The following is an 18,319-nucleotide window of genomic DNA, read 5'->3' on the forward strand; positions in this document are numbered from 1 at the left end:
TGTGGAAGAATATAGTCACTAGATTTGGGATGCCAGACTTTCTTATATCCGACAATGGGTTGCTGTTTGACAGTAGGGTCTTCTGCGAGTTTTGCATCAAGAACAGATACTCTACCCCGGCATACCCTCAAAGCAATGGACAGGTCGAAACCATTAACAAGACAATTGTGAATGGGTTGAAGAAGAGGTTGGATGGTGCGAAGGGTAAGTGGGTCGAGGAACTGCCCAGTGTGTTATGGGCATATTGAACAACGCCCAGAAGATCTATAGAAGAAACTTTGTTTTCTTTAACGTACGGGGCAGAAGCCGTGATACTGGCCGAAGTAAGTCTATATAGTGCACAAGTTGAAGGATTTAATCCAGTCCGAAATGAAGTAATGATGGTGGAGCGTTTGGATCTGCTGGAGGAATACCGGGAAGCGATAACCATAAGGCTCGCCGAGTATCAGCAGGAGCTCGCTCGGCGTTATAACTGGGATGTCAAGACGAGGGAATTCGATACTGGGGACTTGGTGCTACGAAAAGCAGTAGGGCACATGCGAGATACGAAAGCTGGGAAATTGGCCCCTGCTTGGGAAGGGCCTTATAGAGTTACAGCTATCACGGGCGCGAGAGCGTACTACTTGGAGGAACTAGATGAAAAGCCACTTCCCCAACCGTGGAACGTCCACAATTTAAAGAAGTTTTATCACTAATCAGTTGTACACAGGAGTGTAGAGTTAGTGTAAACTTATACATATACTTTAACTAATATGAAGTTGATGTTTATCCATACAGGTGCATTCAATTCCATTACCGATAATCCATCAACCCCGGCCAGCAAAAATAGGAAAGCTAAGAAGACTTAGGCCGTTTATTCAAAACTAAGGACAAAAGCCTGATTCTTGGTTGGACCATTGTCATCGAGCAGGTGGAAACCTTACTAAAAATTAAGGACAGAAATCTGATTCTCGGTTCGACCATCGTCACCGAGTAGGTGGAAACCTTACTAAAAACTAAGGACAGAAGCCTAATTCTCGATTCAACCATCGTCACCGAGTAGGTGGAAACCTTACTAAAAACTAAGGACAGAAGCCTGCTTCTCGGTTCGATCATTGCCACCAGACAGGTGAAAACCTTACTAAAAATTAGAACAGAAGTCTGTTTCTCGGTTCGATCCTAATAACCAAGCAGGTAAGAACCCCACATGAATATTTCCTAAGGGTTGAAAACTGTCTAGAAATGGGGACCAACATCTCAGTTGTCCATGCCCTATACTCTTCCCTAGAAGGTAGGAATAGTGGCGCCTGTTAAATAGGGTTTCCATTGCCGAGGAAATAATTTATTCCCCTCTTCAGACCCGTCCTGAACATCATGCATGCCCGGAAATCATCTTTCTTGAGCATTTAGATAATACAATCACGAAAAGTAGAAGAATATACCAAAGGAACTAACATAACATTAAACGTTCACAAACATGATTAAAGTTAAAGTTCGGCAATTAAGCTTTAATCAAATATAGCCAACACGTTAAAACTAAATTAATATCTAATCACCGAAACCCAGCGACTACAAAAAACTTAACCCAGCAAAAATAATTGTTCAGTCACCATAACCCGATGACATAGGCAAATTTACCGAAGAAAACAAATTACTTAAATAACAAGAAAATAAAGGTAAGTAGAAGGAGTCCGGTTCAAGGATTATACTGAAGGGTTTGTAGGTTGCGTCTGGATGGCGGTCTCGGGTGGCTGTTGATTCGTCATGAAGGACTGAAGCTGGAGGTCTTCATTGGGTTAGTCGCCAACACGGGGGTTACTAGAGACTTCCACGTCAACCAGCTCCACGTGGGAGTCAATTTGCTCCACTAGCTCCCTCATGCTTGTCGTCTCCTCTTCATCAGTTGGCCCAAGGGGATTCTGCACGGCTTGGGTAGTGCTCGAGAAGGGAATCTGACCAGGATTCCTTAGAGGGGAGTCCTCAAAGACCCCTAAGGCCTGTAGTGCAGCCAACCAACCCTCCTCGAAATCTAGCTTCCTGACTTCCAAGATGACAGGCTCGGCAGAGTTCTCAGCATCAGCAAATCCCTCGTTATACCATTTGTTCTCGCAGGCCTCCAGAGCTGCTTTTAAGTCAGCCAACTCCCCCTCCCGTGCAATATTCAAACTCGCCGCCTCCGCTAGTTTTTGTTCGGCCACCCCCAGCTTAATCTCCAGCTCTGAGGATCTTTTTTCTGCCGCCACCCTGGCTTTCTCGAACGCGGCAGCCTTCTTCTCTGCCATTGCAGCAGCCTTTTCTTTATCTTTCGTGGTCACCACGACCACGTCTTTAAGGGCCTTCTCCCGACTGGCATCCTCGGCCAGATCCTTTAGCCGCCCGTCAAGTATATGAGCTAGTTGAGAGGCCTGATGATGCAACAATGATAAGTATGAAAACAAAAAGAATGCGCATAGAAGTTAGTGGTAAACTGAAAAACAATAGATTACCACAATAGTATGCCATTGCAACCTCCTTCCCATTGACTCGTCTGTGCCCTCTTCAAAAGCGTTCACATCCTCGGGTAAAAGGAGGCCGTGCACTAAACTTTGCGCGACACGACCGCCCTCACCTTTATCCCACACACGCACACTTACGGTCGCAGAAAGGGGCTTGCTGTCCAGCTGAAATGTGGGTCGCCACTCCGACGCCGCTCGAGAGGTGGACACCACATTCGTTCCGATCTGAGCCGGTGGCTCCTGGATTATGATGCCTCCTGATGGCCGGGAAGGAGTCCTGGAGGGCGCTTCAACCGAGTCGATGGGGGTTTGCTCGGAAGTGCGTTGCCTTTTCGAAGTTCGTCCGAAAGGAGGAGGAGGAGGAGGGGGAGTTTGACCATGGCCTTAAGGTGGTTGTTGCTGCGCGGTTGGGGCCAGGCACAAAACGGCTAACTGTCATTGTCCTTCACTTCACCATGTCTTCACCTCGATTGGATTCGGTACTAGAGCCGATATGTTCAATTGTTTCTTCCTCGGCTCCCTGAACGGGTGCTTCAGGTTTGGCGGGTTCCTCAGGTTCGATAGGGGCCTCGGGTTGAACGAGGGCTTCAGGCTGCACAGGCATATGTGCCTGTTTACGGCGGCGTTGAGACATGCGTTCAGCTGACTCATCACGTATAGGTGCAAGTTCGTCCGAACATGTGTACCACGGACCAAGGTCACAAGTTTCACCTACTATGAGCCTCGGGGGAAAGAAATTTGCGTGTCGTACGTTGATGTATGAAAGGAGGGGACTGCAAAGCCTGGCTGAACGCTTGCCAAGTAAAGTACACGAGATCAACGTCGAGGATTAAATGAGATGCTCGGAGTTGTCCATCCCAATGTACAAAAATTTCTAACCTTAGCGCAAAATTTAAATCCCAAACGTGCACTACTCTAAGATCCTTCTTGAACCTTTTGCTCTCTACACGAAAACAGCACAAGAATTGATTAGTAATTGCTTGATCAACTTAAAATTGACAGATTAATAAAATCAAATTAAGAAAATATATACGGGACCGACCAGCATCGCGCTGTGAGAATGCACATGGGAGCTCCTCGGCAAGCCAGTTGCCGTTGACCCATACAAACTCTCCAGCTGAGTTCCTATTCAAGTCGGGCAGGCATGAAATAAGCCGTACCTTCATGTCTCTGGTTTTCAAGTAGTAGTCTGAATTGATATTGCCGCACAAACTATACATGTAATTAATGTCATGGTAGTCCAGGTGCAAGCTGAACAACTGGTTCAGCCTACTAACGCAACTCACCACTCGGTAAAAGTTAGGAGGGAATTGGTCAGGATACAGACCATAAAATCTAAGTGTACCTATGACGAGGGGGTCAACGGGGAACCTAATCCCACCCTTAAGAATTGCCATTAAGGGAAAGAAAACTGTATTTACACCACAGCGCCTTTGAATGTTGATATCACCCTCGTGATAGTAGGCAATATCAACATCCTTAGGGACGTTATAGGCAGCCCTAAAGGTAGCTAAGGAGGCTTCTGAGGAAAGGATATAAGAATAGCCTATTTTCTAAGGTAAGATTCCTAGAACTACAATTACGATAGAACAGAAAGAAATAAAAACAAATAGAAGGAAAGGGAAAAGGAACTTACTGAAGGCTCTAAAGAAGAAGGATGTTTTGGGCTAGAAGACGAATGCACAGAGTGTATGCTCGGTAGAGTGAAAGTTTGGAAAACGGAGAATGCAAAAGTGAAGGAAAGACTCAGAAATGGCTATTTATAAAGGTCGAAGGCGGAAATGAATGACATACAATAATTGAGGAGCGGGAAACCCTACGAATCCTTATCATAATTGCCACACTCGCGTCGCCTTGGTTCACGAACCGTCAGACAATGATGATGGCTGAACCAACCGACAGACGTAGCGCGCCTTTTGAGGGCACATCAATGAGTTTTTCAACCGTCCAATATCCACCCGTTGAGCTTCTTGGACGGCTATTGCCTCTTGGGTTCCTTGATTCGTTCCCGAGAGCCGGAAACGAATCAAGGGGGGCTAATGTACGGCACTGTGATACTGAGGCCCAACTGGCCCTTGGATCCTGACTCAACAGTGTGGTCCACAGCATCAACCTCTTTCTTCCTAAGGCCCCAACCCGAGCCCACAAAAATCACTACCCCGAGCCTTATATCACCCAAAAGCCTGAGGAGTGGATAATTTCAATTAGCTCGCACCCTCTTCTGCTACCTGGACATTGCTTGGAAAACCACATTCCGAGCAAGTACAAAGGCACTCGGGGACACCATCTCTTGTATGCCAGGCAGTGCCTTGCTGAATATTGTTGCCGAGCATATCTACTAAAGTGGGAACCATTTTCAAAGCCACTCTCACCACACCCCACTCCCACCTAAATACCCACTTACAATTAATGACATTGGACCTCCTATTGCACTATCATTGGAGGTAATCATAGTCTCTCCACTAATTATTAGGCTATAAATATGAGAAGCTAAGGATGAAAAGGGGTTGGATGGTTGAAAGAAGAAACGAAGAGTAGAGGGAGCAATAGAAAAAAGGTTGTAGTGAGAGAAGAGGAATTCTTAAGGGAGGTTACTGTGTTGGGTCTCTGTGTTAGGAACTACCCAAAGTAGGAAATCCAAAACCCATATCACAAATAGATTGTGAGCCCAAGTGAGGACCAAGCTGCCAACCTCATTTTTGGCGCGCACAAATGTATATGACAATTTACATCAAATTTTGTAACAAAAATTTTGCAATGCTTTTTTGTCCTAGATACAATTTAAGAAAAGTAAATTATATTGCTTTATTTCCTAGTTACATTCTAAAAAATGTAAAATTACATATACAAGAGCATAGTCTAGAACCCTTAATCTTAGTTCGAAGGCTAATTTACGAGATGGGAAGGGATTAAGCACTCATCTCGTCCGGTAAAACCGGTCTCCTAGGTTAAGGTGGCCAATATCATGTCATGTCAAACAAATACAAACAATATGTCATATAAACATGTTAATTTGTAGGAATTGTAAACAAATGTGTGTTAGGGGAATTAGACATAAAAAGAAACAAAAAGTGAAACTTATTAGATAACAATTTTAATGTAAAGAAAGCATTAAGGTAATGGCATGTTCATCCAAGAAATCAATGTAAACAAAGAATTCCTAGCCTAGACATGTTCATCTAAGCATGTGAAGAAAAAACAAAGTTGTCATGTTATTTGTCATCAACATAATTGCAAAGAGAAACAAATAAAAATAAAGCATTTGAGCATATTTGATCATCCAAGCAATTATGAAAAGAAGTAAAGGAAAATCCCTAGACATGTTTATCTAGAGAAAGTCAAAATACTTTGACATGTTTGTTCAAGCATTTAAAAAAGTAAAACAACTACCTAGACATGCTCATCTAAGTATTGAAGAGAAAGTTGTGTTTTAGCCTAGAAGTATCTGAGCATTCAAGAGAAAATTGTATATTAGCCTAGGAAGTGTTCATCTAAGCATGTAAAATGAATATCAATGAGACATATAGGCATGTTCATCCAAGCATATCATGAAAGAAATAAATAACAACTTGTTAAGCATTTATTCAAGCATGTATAGAAAGTTAAGAACATAATTAACTACTTACCAACATAGAGCATAAATTAAAAAGGGGAAGTGATCACTTAAAGGGCTAGGGAGAAAGCAAGGAAGTACTAAACTACAACCAAAGTAAGAACAATGGTTGAATAACAGATTTTATTTTTCTGCTTTCTCACTAGCTCTCTAGAGGGAATTCGGGGTCTAGAAAATGGAAGAGGTCTTCTCTATTTATAGGGGGAGGGATGACTTAGCTTTAAAGCTAAGTTATTAGCTTTCTTTTGAAGTTAAGGGAGGAGATAACCTGTTTAAATGAGCTGGAACGAATTTGGTGTTGATCCCCATTTGAATTTTGAAAGGAAGTTGAAGATGATGCTGCACCCACTTCGTATTTTGGCTCTAACTTTCTGTTCAAAATTCCAATTGATTCAAGATTGGTGTTTTTTGAAAGGTCATTCAATTATATACAACTTTTTCAGAAATAGAGAAAACCAAAATTCAACATTTTCCAGGCCAAAAATGCGTTTCAAACTGCTGCTGAAAATAGTAACCTCTTTTGAGCATTTTGGAAATTTGTCACAGGATATATCTGTTTCTCTATCCAATTTATTTTTCAAAAAACTTTCTTCTGAAGCTAAGGGAAGGGATAAGCCTATTAGATAAGCTTGAACAGATTTGATGTTGATCCCCATTTGAAATTTTGAAAGAAAATTGAAGATGATGCTGAATTTATGTTATCTTCTGCACCTGTTTCGTATATTGGCCATAACTTTCTGCTCATAATTTCAATTGATTCGGAATTAATTTTTTTTGAAAGGAAATTCAATTCTATACAACTTTTATAGAAATAGAGAAAACTAAATTTCAACGTTTTCCAGACCAAAAATGCAATTCAAGTTGTTGCTGAAGATAATGACGTTTTTTTTAGCATTTTTCTGTTTTTTTTTTTTTTTTTTTTTTTTGAATTTTTCATGGATCATATCTTTTTTATCTCCAAAATTTTTTCAAAAGAGTAGATAAGATTGCATAAAGGAAAACATTTTTTTATTATTTCTTAAAAAAATGAAATAAAATGAAATCTAATCAAAAATCACACTTAATTAATTTCAAATTAATTCTTGTGAGAACCAATCAAAATTAAGTATTTAAAATAGGACGTGATTGGGCCCATCGTGTAGGTGAGCCACGATCATTAAAAATTGTTTGTATGATAACTTTTGATCAAGCAGTCCGATCAAAACCTATGACATACCATTATGATTGTTAGAGTATCAAAATTTGTTTTATATCACAAATCTGAAGATCTATCGGTTGGTTAAATACAAATTGTAAAATGGGGTGTCTACAGTGTCGTATTGTAACGGGTTTTTAGAGTGCCGCATTGTAACGGGCTTTAAAAGTGCCATATCGTAGTGGGCTTTAAAGGTGCCGTATCGTAACGGGTTTTTAAAGTGCCGTGTCATAACTGACTTTAGAGGTACCGTATCATAACGGGCTTTAAAGGTGTTGTGTAGCAACAGGCTTTAGGGTGCTGTGTAGCAACGAGCTTTGCAAGAGTGCCGTGTAGCAACGGGTTTTAGAGGTGTCGTATCGTAACGGACTTTTAGAGTGCCATGTAGTAACGGACTTTAGAAGTGCTGTATTGTAACGGGCTTTAGAGGTGTCATGTAGCAACGGGCTTTAGAGGGTTTTGTTGGGCTTTTTGGGTTTTGCTCACAAGTTAAATGAGTTTGGGCTTTTTATAGAGATGGTATAATTTTGTGGCTCAATATGGTAGTGGTATGGTGAATATTTGTGTGAGCCCTAAATAATTTATAGGGCTTGTATAGAGAGTATTTGTGGGAGTTATTTAAGTATTTTGTATTTGGTGAGTGAGTAAATAGGGATTTGAGATGTAATAATTCATCTAGCTAAAGAAGTGTTTTCTGCTAGGGGCTTTTTTGATTGAACTGCTAGGGAAGAAAATAGACTGTTCAGTAAAATGAGGGCTTTTTATTGATGAGGCCTGCTACTGCGGAAGCGATGGATAACAATGAATATGTTTAGCAGCATGAGGGTTTGCTGATGATCAAGCCATTGGTTGTTGGATTGCTGGATAATAATAAATCTATCCAGCTATATGGGGGTTTGTTGATAAAGCCCTCTGATGTTGAACTACTGGGTAATAGTGTAGCCAAAGAAGGGTAATTTGTCGCTGAGGCCCTTTGCTGCTGGAAAGATAAACATGTCCAACAGTAAAAAGGGTTGTTGTCGATTAAACCCTTTCTTATTGGACTGTTGGATAATAATAGATCTGCCCAGCTGTATGAGGGTTTTCTGATAAAGCCCTCTGATGTTGAACTGTTGGGTAATAGTGCAGCCAAAGAAGGGTATCTATCGCTGAGGCCCTTTGCTGCTGGAGAGATGAACATGTCCAACGGTAAAAAGGGTTGTTGTTGATTAGACCCCCTCTATTGGAGTGTTGGATAATAATTGATCTGCCCAGCTATATGAGGGTTTGCTAATAAAACCTTTTAATGTTGAACTGCTGGGTAATAGCGTAGTCAAAGAAGGGTAATCTGTTGCTGAGGCCCATTGCTGCATAAAAGGGGTTGTTGATTAAACCCTCTCTTACCTGAAGTAATGATACACATTTCCAGTGAAATGAGAGTTTTTTTGCAGATAAGGCTCTCTCTTGCTAAAAAGATGAATATGCCCAGCAGTAAGAGAAGTTTCTACTGCTGAGTCCATCTGTCACTGGATTGATAGATAATAACGGAGACCCCAGCAGTAAAAGAGGTTTCTGCTGTTGGGGCCTTCTGTGACTGGAATGACTGATAGTAGCAAAGATCTCTAGCGGTAAGAGGGGTTTCTGCTATTGAGACCCTCTGTGGCTGGAATAATGGATAATAGTGAATATCTCTAGTTGTAAGAGGGTTTTTTGCTGCTGAGGCCCTCTGTAGTTGGAATGATGGATAATAGTGAATATCTCCAATGGTAAGAGGGTTTTCTGTTGCTGGGGCCCTTTGTGGCTGGAATAACAAATAATAAGGAAGATTTCCTACAGTAAGAAGGTTTTTTACTATTGAGACCCTCTGTAGTTGGAATGATGAAAGAGCTTCTTTTATGGGATCAATAAACTCAGAATAAGCATGTTGCAAGCCTAGGAGCAGGTCAAATGGTAGAGAGACATGTGGAATAGCATCTCCTTGAATAAATATAGGTAATATTGTTGTGACTCAACGCCATGAGTTGCTAGATCAAGAGATTTTGAGTATTGGGAGTCAAGTTCTCCTCTATGACATGTGATTCTAGACTTTGGAGGCATGACATGGCGATACATGTAACTCCCCAATGGAGTCGCCAAATGTTTGGAGGCCTTTTTCGGTTGCCCAACCACGTGTGGTCCGTTGGAGGGATGACTTTACTAGGCCCGGGTTCTTTTTTGGGGAGTTGCCTCCGAAACTCAATATTGGGCCACGTGGTCCAATGACTACCGACGTATTTTTAAGCCTACAAAATCATTAAAACCAAAATCTAAGAATCACGATAATGGTTGAATAAATATACAATATGTGTTTGATATGATAGTTTTGATTAGTAGTTGTAATAACAGTTGAAATAAAGTAGTATTTATTTAGAGGTAAAGTAATCATGTACTCAATGATATAAATTTAAAAATATGGAAGCAAAGTCACTTATCTTTGTATGGTTTATAACTCCATCTGTGTAGCATCAATGAGCTGATAGGATTCTAGCAGAATCCCAGCAGTAGAGGCTAGTTAAGCTTGCCCCTCTTATCATGCATTTAAATGAGTTTAAGCCTTGGTTAATAGTTGTAATAGTAGTTGGAATAAAGTAATATATATTTAAATGTGAAGTAATCATGTACTCAATGATATAAATTTAAAGATATGGAAGTAATGTCACTTATCTTTGTATGGTTTGTAGCCTAGTTGACAGCTTCTGTGAGTTGATATTATCCTAGCAGAGTGACCCTAGCGGAGAGGCAGTTTGCCATGATTACTTCAAGATAGAAAGGGAAAAATGGGTGTCACTAGAGGGAGAGAGAGTATGTCCAGCTATGTAGGGGCTGATTAAACTTGCTCCTTTTATCATGCACTTAAATGAGTTTCCCCTTGACAATACTCTTTTAGTTGTTGTGAAGTTATGAATAGTGTTTCCTTCCATGAGAATGGCTTTTGTATGGAATATTTGTGCCTTCTAAGAGAAGGGCTTTATGTAAGATAGATTTGTGCCTTCTAGGAGAAGGGTTTTGATATGAGATTTTGATGCCTTCTAGGAGAAGGGTTTTAGTAGTAGAAGTTCATGCCTTTCATGAGAATGACTTTTAGTATGAGTGTTTGATATCTCTTAAAAAGTGTGGAGGTGGTAAAAGATATAGATGTGTTGTGGGATGTAGTATTTGTAATATGTGTGATATATGGAAGTATGAGAGACATGGAGATTAAAGATAGTAAAAATATGAGATTATAATTGCTAGAGAAGTTGTAGAGATTACTTTCCAAGATGGAAGATTTTGTAAGAGAAGAGTATGGAGATGTGTTTAGGTATTTGAAGATAGGAGCAGTAAGATAGGTGTATTTTTTGAATATGAAGAGTGAGAGAATGAGTATGAGAGGGGTAATAGTGTTGTAGTATGTTTAGTAATGCTACTGGGATTTACTGTTGGGATTTTTTGCTAGAAGATGGATGGGGGCTTATGAAGGCATTTATGAGCTAAGAGCTGAAAAGTTTAGTTCTTCATTTAGAAACTAAAAATTCAAAAGCTCATTAAGAGCTTAAGAAGATTATTAGAGGAAGAGAGAATAGAGAAGTTTCATGAGAGAGTTGCTCTTCTCTATTGGTGTCCCCCCTTGGGGTGTTGATGAAAGGTCCTCTTTATCTGAGTTTAAGGGGGTATTTTAGCAAATAATTTCAGCCAAAATCTGTATTAATTAGCAATGAATTTTCAGAGAATCCAACTTAAGATTTGGCCAAAAATGGTATGTTTAGCTTTAAGGTATTCTTGCTATTTCAGGTAAGAGCTGCTGGGGAAAGAGTAGCAAAAAATGAAAGTATTTTAGCAAGAAAACGATAATTACTTTAAGGCGAAAAGCCACTTTTAGTCCCTACATTTTTAGGCGATTTCCATTTTAGTCCCTAAGTTTTATTTTTACCGCTTTTAGTCCCTATTTTGGAAAACGCCTCCATTTTAGTTCCTGCCGTTACATCAGAAACGGAGGAAGCTGATGTGGCAAACGGCAGGAATAAATAATATTAAATTAATGTCCATGTGGCCTAAATTAATAATAAAAAATGTTTTTTGACATTAAAAAATGCCACGTCAGCTCTAAATAAAAAAAATTATTAATTTTAACTAAATAAAAAAAATAAAAAAATAATCATATGAATTGAGATCGGATCAAAAACATTGGCTGGGTTTGATTTTTTTTTTAAATTGAAACTGAATTCTTCAAAACCCAAACCCAAGTCTTCTCTCTCTCTCTGTCTCTACACATCCCAGCCACCACCTGCAATATCCTCCACCACTATCTCTCTCTGACCGCCACTAAGATCCATAACACACCGCCTTCCACGACTGACGTTTGGCTGATCTCAAAGAAGCCAATCTCCTCTAACCCACCACGTCTTTCTCTCTTCGAGATCTTCTCCACCACTATCTCTGTTTGGTTGTTTGGATGATGAAGACGATCTTGTCACAACCACCACCTTCTATGGCTGGCGTTGATGTCGTTTGGGTTTGGTGGTTTTAGATATGATGATGGATTTTGAAGCTTGATATGCAAGGTGAGAATGATGGTGGGGTTGGAGGTGGTGTGGGTTTTCGGAGTCCATTGCCACTGTTACTGTTCAGATATGAAAAAATTGGAAGCTTTTTTTTTGGGTATTTTTTTATTTGGAATATGTTTGATGGGTTTATGGAATGGTATGTTATGAAAAAAAATTTGTATTTCCCAAAGTTTGTATTTTTATTGTTGGGGTTGTTATGTTGGAGATGTACCTGATCTTAATTAGTGTTTTTTTCTTCATCGGTGTATTCAAATTGCTCAAAGTTTGAGCTCTTTAGATTTGTTTTGATTATCCTCTGCTTGGTCTGAAACCAAATGGGAAATGAGATTTCAAGAATCTCTTTCTGGAAATTTTTGATGAAGTGGCAGTTTATGAATTAGATCATAGGAATTTTATACAATGGAACTGGGTTTTGGATTTTGAAGCTGATGGAATAGGAGGTCGCTTGATGTTTCTGTTGTGTTTGGTTGTCAAAGAAACGAAAAGAAAATGTGATTTTAAAGTTGTAATTTTCTGGGCTGTGTTTGAATTTTTTGTGTTCTGGTGCATTCATCTTGTGCGTTCTTGAACCATTTTTTTTTAAAAGAAAATTTTCTTTCGCTTTTTTACTTCAGTGTTTTTCTTTCTTTTTTTATTTATTAAAATGTTGATGTGATTTTTTTATTTATTTAATTTCTGGGTTTGTGTTCTTGGATCTAGGTTTGTGTTCTTGTTGTTCTTGTTCAAGACACACTTAGATCTCAATTCACATTATTTTTAGTTTTTAAATCTGTTTTTATTTTTTTTATTTAGTTAAAATTAATAAATTAATTTTTTTAATTTAAATGCTGACGGTGACATTTTTTTATTATTAATTTAGGCCACGTGGCCATTAATTTAATATTATTTATTCCTGCCATTTGCCACGTCAGCTTCCTCCATTTCTGATGTAACGGCAGAGACTAAAATGGAGGCGTTTTTCAGAATAGGGACTAAAAGCGGTAAAAATAAAACTTAGGGACTAAAATGGAAATCGCCTAAAATGTAGGGACTAAAAGTGACTTTTCGCCTTACTTTAATTGGTTTTGGTTTTAGCCAAATATGGAAAAATCAGTAATGCTCAGGCTGTTGAGTCAGCTGTTACAGCTATTCTGAAAAAGCTATCCCAGTTGTCAAGTAAAAGTTGTGACAACTATCCTGAGACAGCTGTTTGCTTTAGGCAGAAGCAGATGAGGTCAGTTGGGTGGTTTCAGACTACTGAAGAGGACATTCAAAATTTATTTCATAGGTTTGGCTGAAAATGGTAAGATCTCTTTTAAGGGTATCTTGCTATTTTGGGTATAATAGCTGGTTGTTGGGATTTCAACATTAAATGACTGATGATATCGCTTCCAGCCAGGTGTCAAATGCTGAATACATTATTGGGGTTCAGCTGGAAATATTTCCTTTTTCGGGTGTTTGTGTTTTTGGTCTAAGGTTCTATTACAACACATTTTTAGTAGGTACTAGAAGGATTGGTTGAAAGTTAATGAAACTTTAGAGATTTAGTCAATGTCTCATTGGGTTGTGACTTAATCTTGGTGAGCAAGAAGAGTATTTAATGCTTTGCTCTGGCAGCTGGTAGAGAAATATATGGTCAGATTGTGGTAGACAGTAGCTGGGTATTAGAGATTGTTAGGATACTTTTTTTTAACACCTAATTTTATTTGAATACTACCTATTTATTTTCAAATACCACTAATAAGTTATTGGGTTTTCCCAAATATTTTTTGCTCTACTATTATGTTAATAACAAATGTTTCATATCTCATCGCTTAAATTGGGTTATGATATAAATTATCACAAAAAGCCCCAAAACTCATATTTTATCCAATTTTATTATCATTATTTAGGTAAGCCCAAAACCGGCCCTATGAACCCAATACATACATCTTATTCTATTTAAAGTCCAAGAATACTTATGCTTGGCAATATTTGAAAAGCCCATGATTCAAATCCATGGCAAAACAATTTTACCAATGGAATTCAAATCCGTAATCAAAGCCCATGGTTTGAAACCATGACGATTTATTTATCCAAAACCCAATTCACATTAGCAATATCAAAGCTCAATTCTTATTGGAAATATCAAAACCCAATCCTTATTAGCAACATCAAAGCCCAATTTTCATTGGCAACATAAAAAACCCAACTTACGTTGGCACTATTAAAAGCCCAAGCTAACTACTTGGCACTATTTATCAAAAGCCCAAAGTTATCAATACTTAGCAAAATACTATATCATAATTCCTTCACCTAAAGTCCAATAATGAACAATACTTTAAATTCTTAAACTTATTACTATAATATTACAAGCTCATAGGAATTTATGAATTATCTACTCTTAAAACCCATGGCGATCATCTTATAAAAGCTCATGGAAAGATATGATTATTAGACCCATGACATTTATTTATTTCATATTATAAACTCACGCCCACTATCCATCTTACATCACAACATTAATAATATTTATTACCAAAACTCATGGTAATTATTCATCCTACATGTCCATTATGATTATCTATAGAGAAACTCATGAAAACATCATATTATTCCATTATAGTGACTGTTACCATATTTATTTAAAACCCATGATATATATTATTCTCAAGAAAAAATATTGGAGGTCATTACATTTACAAAGTAATCCATAGCAAAAATTATGAGAAACTATACAAGTTGTTATTTAAAGTTTATGGAAATTAATACCCAAAATCTATCATAAATATTTATTAAATTTCATGAATTCATTTTATTTCCACTAACAACTAAAACCCACGAGGAGTAAAAAACTCATGGCAAAGCATGTCTTAAATGCCCATTTTGTAGGCCCAAGAATCTCATGGAGTAGGGAACAAGCCCAAGCAAAGAAAGGGTCATGTGGCCCAACTAAAAGTGTTGAAATGGAGCAAAGTTCCAGCCTAAAAAGGTCTTTAGCAAGGGGCTTGAAAGTGGGTAACCAGCCTTTGTTCATCCCTAACCAAAGAAATAATTAGAGCCCCCTACAAGAGGACCAAGCCTTTGAGGATGAACTAGGGGTTGTCCCATCAGTTTTCTGCCACCCTCTACCTGATGTGAACAGTGCCTACGAGCTGTCATATCAGCTAAAGTCAAAAGGATAAAGGGACTCCATCATCTTCCTCAAAATTGCACCTTCAGCGAAACGGGAGTTGAAACCAAATTATATAAACTTCAACAAATTGATGTTATAAATGTTAAAATCGTTCAAGACATGATTCATGTGCCAAGCCCATGAATCCTAAAGGGGAAAAGTTGGGAACATGTGGTTTGGAGGGTATAAAGGGATCTCCAGCGGAACCCTCTGAAGTGGGCTTAAACTTTGACACCTGGCTTGGGGTGTTGAATCCTACTTCCTAGGGTCCAAATCTCAGTTACAACACTAGGATTCTTCCTTAATACTTGCCTTAATCCCATTGGCTAAACACAATCTCAGCAATCTTAGCATTTAATGCAAGATTACTTTAAATACTACCTTGCCAAAAGAAGCAAAACAGCCCTAAAAGCAAATCTCCCGTTTTTAGGCCAAATCTAGGTTATTAATTTAGCTGACCTGCTCCCCTAAATCAGACCTATGTTTTTTTTTTTTTATGCTTCTATTAATGCTTCTCTAAACTCCATTATAAAAGCATAAGCACCTCAGCCCACAAAGACAACTGCTCCCTTTGAAACCCCTGGTCTATTTGCCATTTTGCTAGTAGTTTAGCTCTCCTTAAGCTCACTACTTATCCCCCTTAGCCCACATTCATCTAACCTCAGATATTCTTTCCTCTCTTTTACACAATCACGGCTCATAAATGTCTCCCACTACTCATAAACAGACCACTACTCACAAAAAGCTTTAACCTCAGAGTTAATCTCATCCCACTCACTCAAAACAGCCCATATTATCTCATTCATGCCTTATGAACACACACTCACTAAAATTTTAGTCTAATACTTGCTGCACTGAGCTGGGACCCCTCTTTCCCTTCATTCTATCCTATTTTTTCTCTTTTATTTGTAACAATGAAGCCTTTAATTCTTATTTAATATTATTATGATAAAGATCATAATGTTTTGGAAACTATCTCTTCCCATGGAACCTTTAATTTTTACTTTTTATTTTACGATTGAAGGATATAATGTATATGTAACAATTGAACTTTTCCCTCACATTGATGTAATGATGGTTGAAAGTACAATGAACTCCCCTGACTGGGACATGCAAGGACCCCTAGGAGTTAACACATTCCTAAATTTATTTAATCATCGACCATTGGACTGTTTAAATTTGTTTTTTCTGGACTAAGTGTAATTTACCCTTACCGCTGGAAGACTGATTTGAACTATGATGCTGTAAAAAGACTAATAATATAACAAACTAATAACAGTAACGTGTTTATTGTACTTTGTTGTTGTCTTCTTGTCAGGGTGCAACATCTATCTCCTTCTTAGGCGGGCTTACACGACACTGAAAGCCTTTAGGCTTTATTTCAAGAGCTCATCGTCGAGTTTCGACTTGGCTACCCCATATTCTATTTGGGAACATCAGAATTTTCCCCTCAACAGAGATATCATGAATATTTTGTATATAGTTGGAGATTAAAGATAGCCAATCAGATTAGGCCATGTGTTTGAGTTAGATTTTAGTTGAAAATAGTAATGTAGTTTATGTAGAATAATATAATGAAATTTTTAAATTTGTATAGTAACAGCTGGGGATTGAATAAACAGTTATTTTCTCAGTAGTTAGATGGCTGGAGATATTGAGTATTTGTCATATGATGAATATTAAGTTTTAGGAAAAGAGTAACGGGAAATTTTATCATCTAAAGTGCTATGTGATAAGAGTAACTTACCATATGTTACCCGCTACACACGGACTCGTCAAAGTTTAGGGAGTTGGAGAAGACATGCCAAGCAACATGTCTCTTTTATCAACTTTAAACATCTGGAGCTTTATTGAACATATCTCTTGGCCCTCTAAACCAACTTCCAAAGTTTCCCCAAAAAGACTTATGAGTTTGGATCATAAGCCGAAGATGAGATGACGTACCTCTAGTTTTGTTGTCATTTTATGTAAATATGGGCTCTTGTTGAAAAAGCCGCTTACCATGAGTGTAAGAGAGGTAATATGGGCCGTGAGTTTTGATTCATTACTTAAGCCCGATCCATATGTTGATGTTGATGACATCATGGGTTATGATCCCAATTGATGAAAAGGAAATGTGGACCATGAATCCGCCTCTTGAAGTAAGGATCTCACGAGCTACGTGAGCCCAATCCATGTAATTGAATGAGATATGAGCTTATTTTGGATTTTAAAGAGATTTACTCAAAAAAATCAATAATATGTTGATGTGACATGGGTTACCAATGAAGTAATGCCATGTGGGCCGAAAAAAAAGTCCTCAACATCAGTCACTCCCTTTCACTCACCCCCAACCCCCAATCTGTCACCGCCGGCCTAATTAGCCTGAAGCCCTTCACCGCTAGCCATCACTTGCGCCTCCAGCCATCTCGCTTCCTTCATGTGTCTCCACTGGACCACCTCATTCTCTATCTTTTTTTTTTTTTTTTTTTTTTTTTTTTTGGGTTCATTTCGTCTCAATCATGTGAGTTGTTTGTTTTTGTGTTAGGATTTGTGTTTGTGATTTAGAAAGGGAAAATCATAAATCTGAAATTTTTGTGTTTGTGATTTTGAATGGGAAAATCATAAATCTGAATTTGTATTTGTGTTTGTGATTTTGAATGGGAAAATTATAAATTTGAAATTTTTGTGTTTGTGTTTGTTTTTGTGATTTTGAAAGGGAAAATTATAAATCTTTGGTCATTGTTCATCCATGATTTCCTAGTGGGTCTTTTTATTTTTCAAGTTTTCAATTTCATTCTTTGATTTTCTTCGTCGATCCTTAAATCTTTATTATTTTTCAACAATTTTTGTATGTGGGTATTTCATTCTTTGATTTTCTCTACCTAAATATACTTCTGCTAGTATTAAAAAAAAAAAAAAATTATGTTTGCCTAGATTCAAGCCTTAAATCTGTCAAACACATTTTCAAAAATAATGAATTTGGGCAAACATTTTTTTTTAAAAATTATTGGGCCACGAAATGAAGGCTTCAGGCAAATTTTTTTTTTTTTTTTTGGGATTGGGCCACTGTTTAGGCCTAAATTGTGGCATGACTCGCAGGTGCCCGACGGGCCGGGTTTGGGATTAAGAAAAAAATCCATTTAATAAACGGGCCAGGTCCGGATTTTTAGGGCAGACCCGCAGGTCTAGTTTGGGTATGAAAAACCCGGCTCGAACCCAACCCGTTGCCATTCCTAACAAAAATATTTAGTCTTTTTTCTTTTTTATAATTAGATAATTTGTAGGGACATGAGGGTGTTTGAACCTTGATCATTTTTTATTGAAAATATCAAGAAGTGGGTTACAAGGTTCTTAACCTTA

At 38.2% G+C, this 18,319-nt stretch overlaps 1 long non-coding RNA gene across 2 annotated transcripts in view; it reads left to right on the forward strand.

Moving 5' to 3' along the window:
* LOC126726326 (uncharacterized) overlaps positions 1–16,699 on the forward strand; it is a 30,271-nt gene extending 13,572 nt beyond the window's left edge. For both annotated transcript variants that reach the window (XR_007655808.1, XR_007655816.1), the window contains one exon: positions 16,296–16,699. This is a non-coding gene — a long non-coding RNA (uncharacterized LOC126726326). The remainder of the gene's footprint in view (positions 1–16,295) is intronic.
* The last annotated feature ends 1,620 nt before the right edge of the window (positions 16,700–18,319 follow it).

The sequence above is a fragment of the Quercus robur genome, chromosome 1 (assembly GCF_932294415.1).
Source record: "Quercus robur chromosome 1, dhQueRobu3.1, whole genome shotgun sequence".
NCBI lineage: Eukaryota > Viridiplantae > Streptophyta > Magnoliopsida > Fagales > Fagaceae > Quercus > Quercus robur.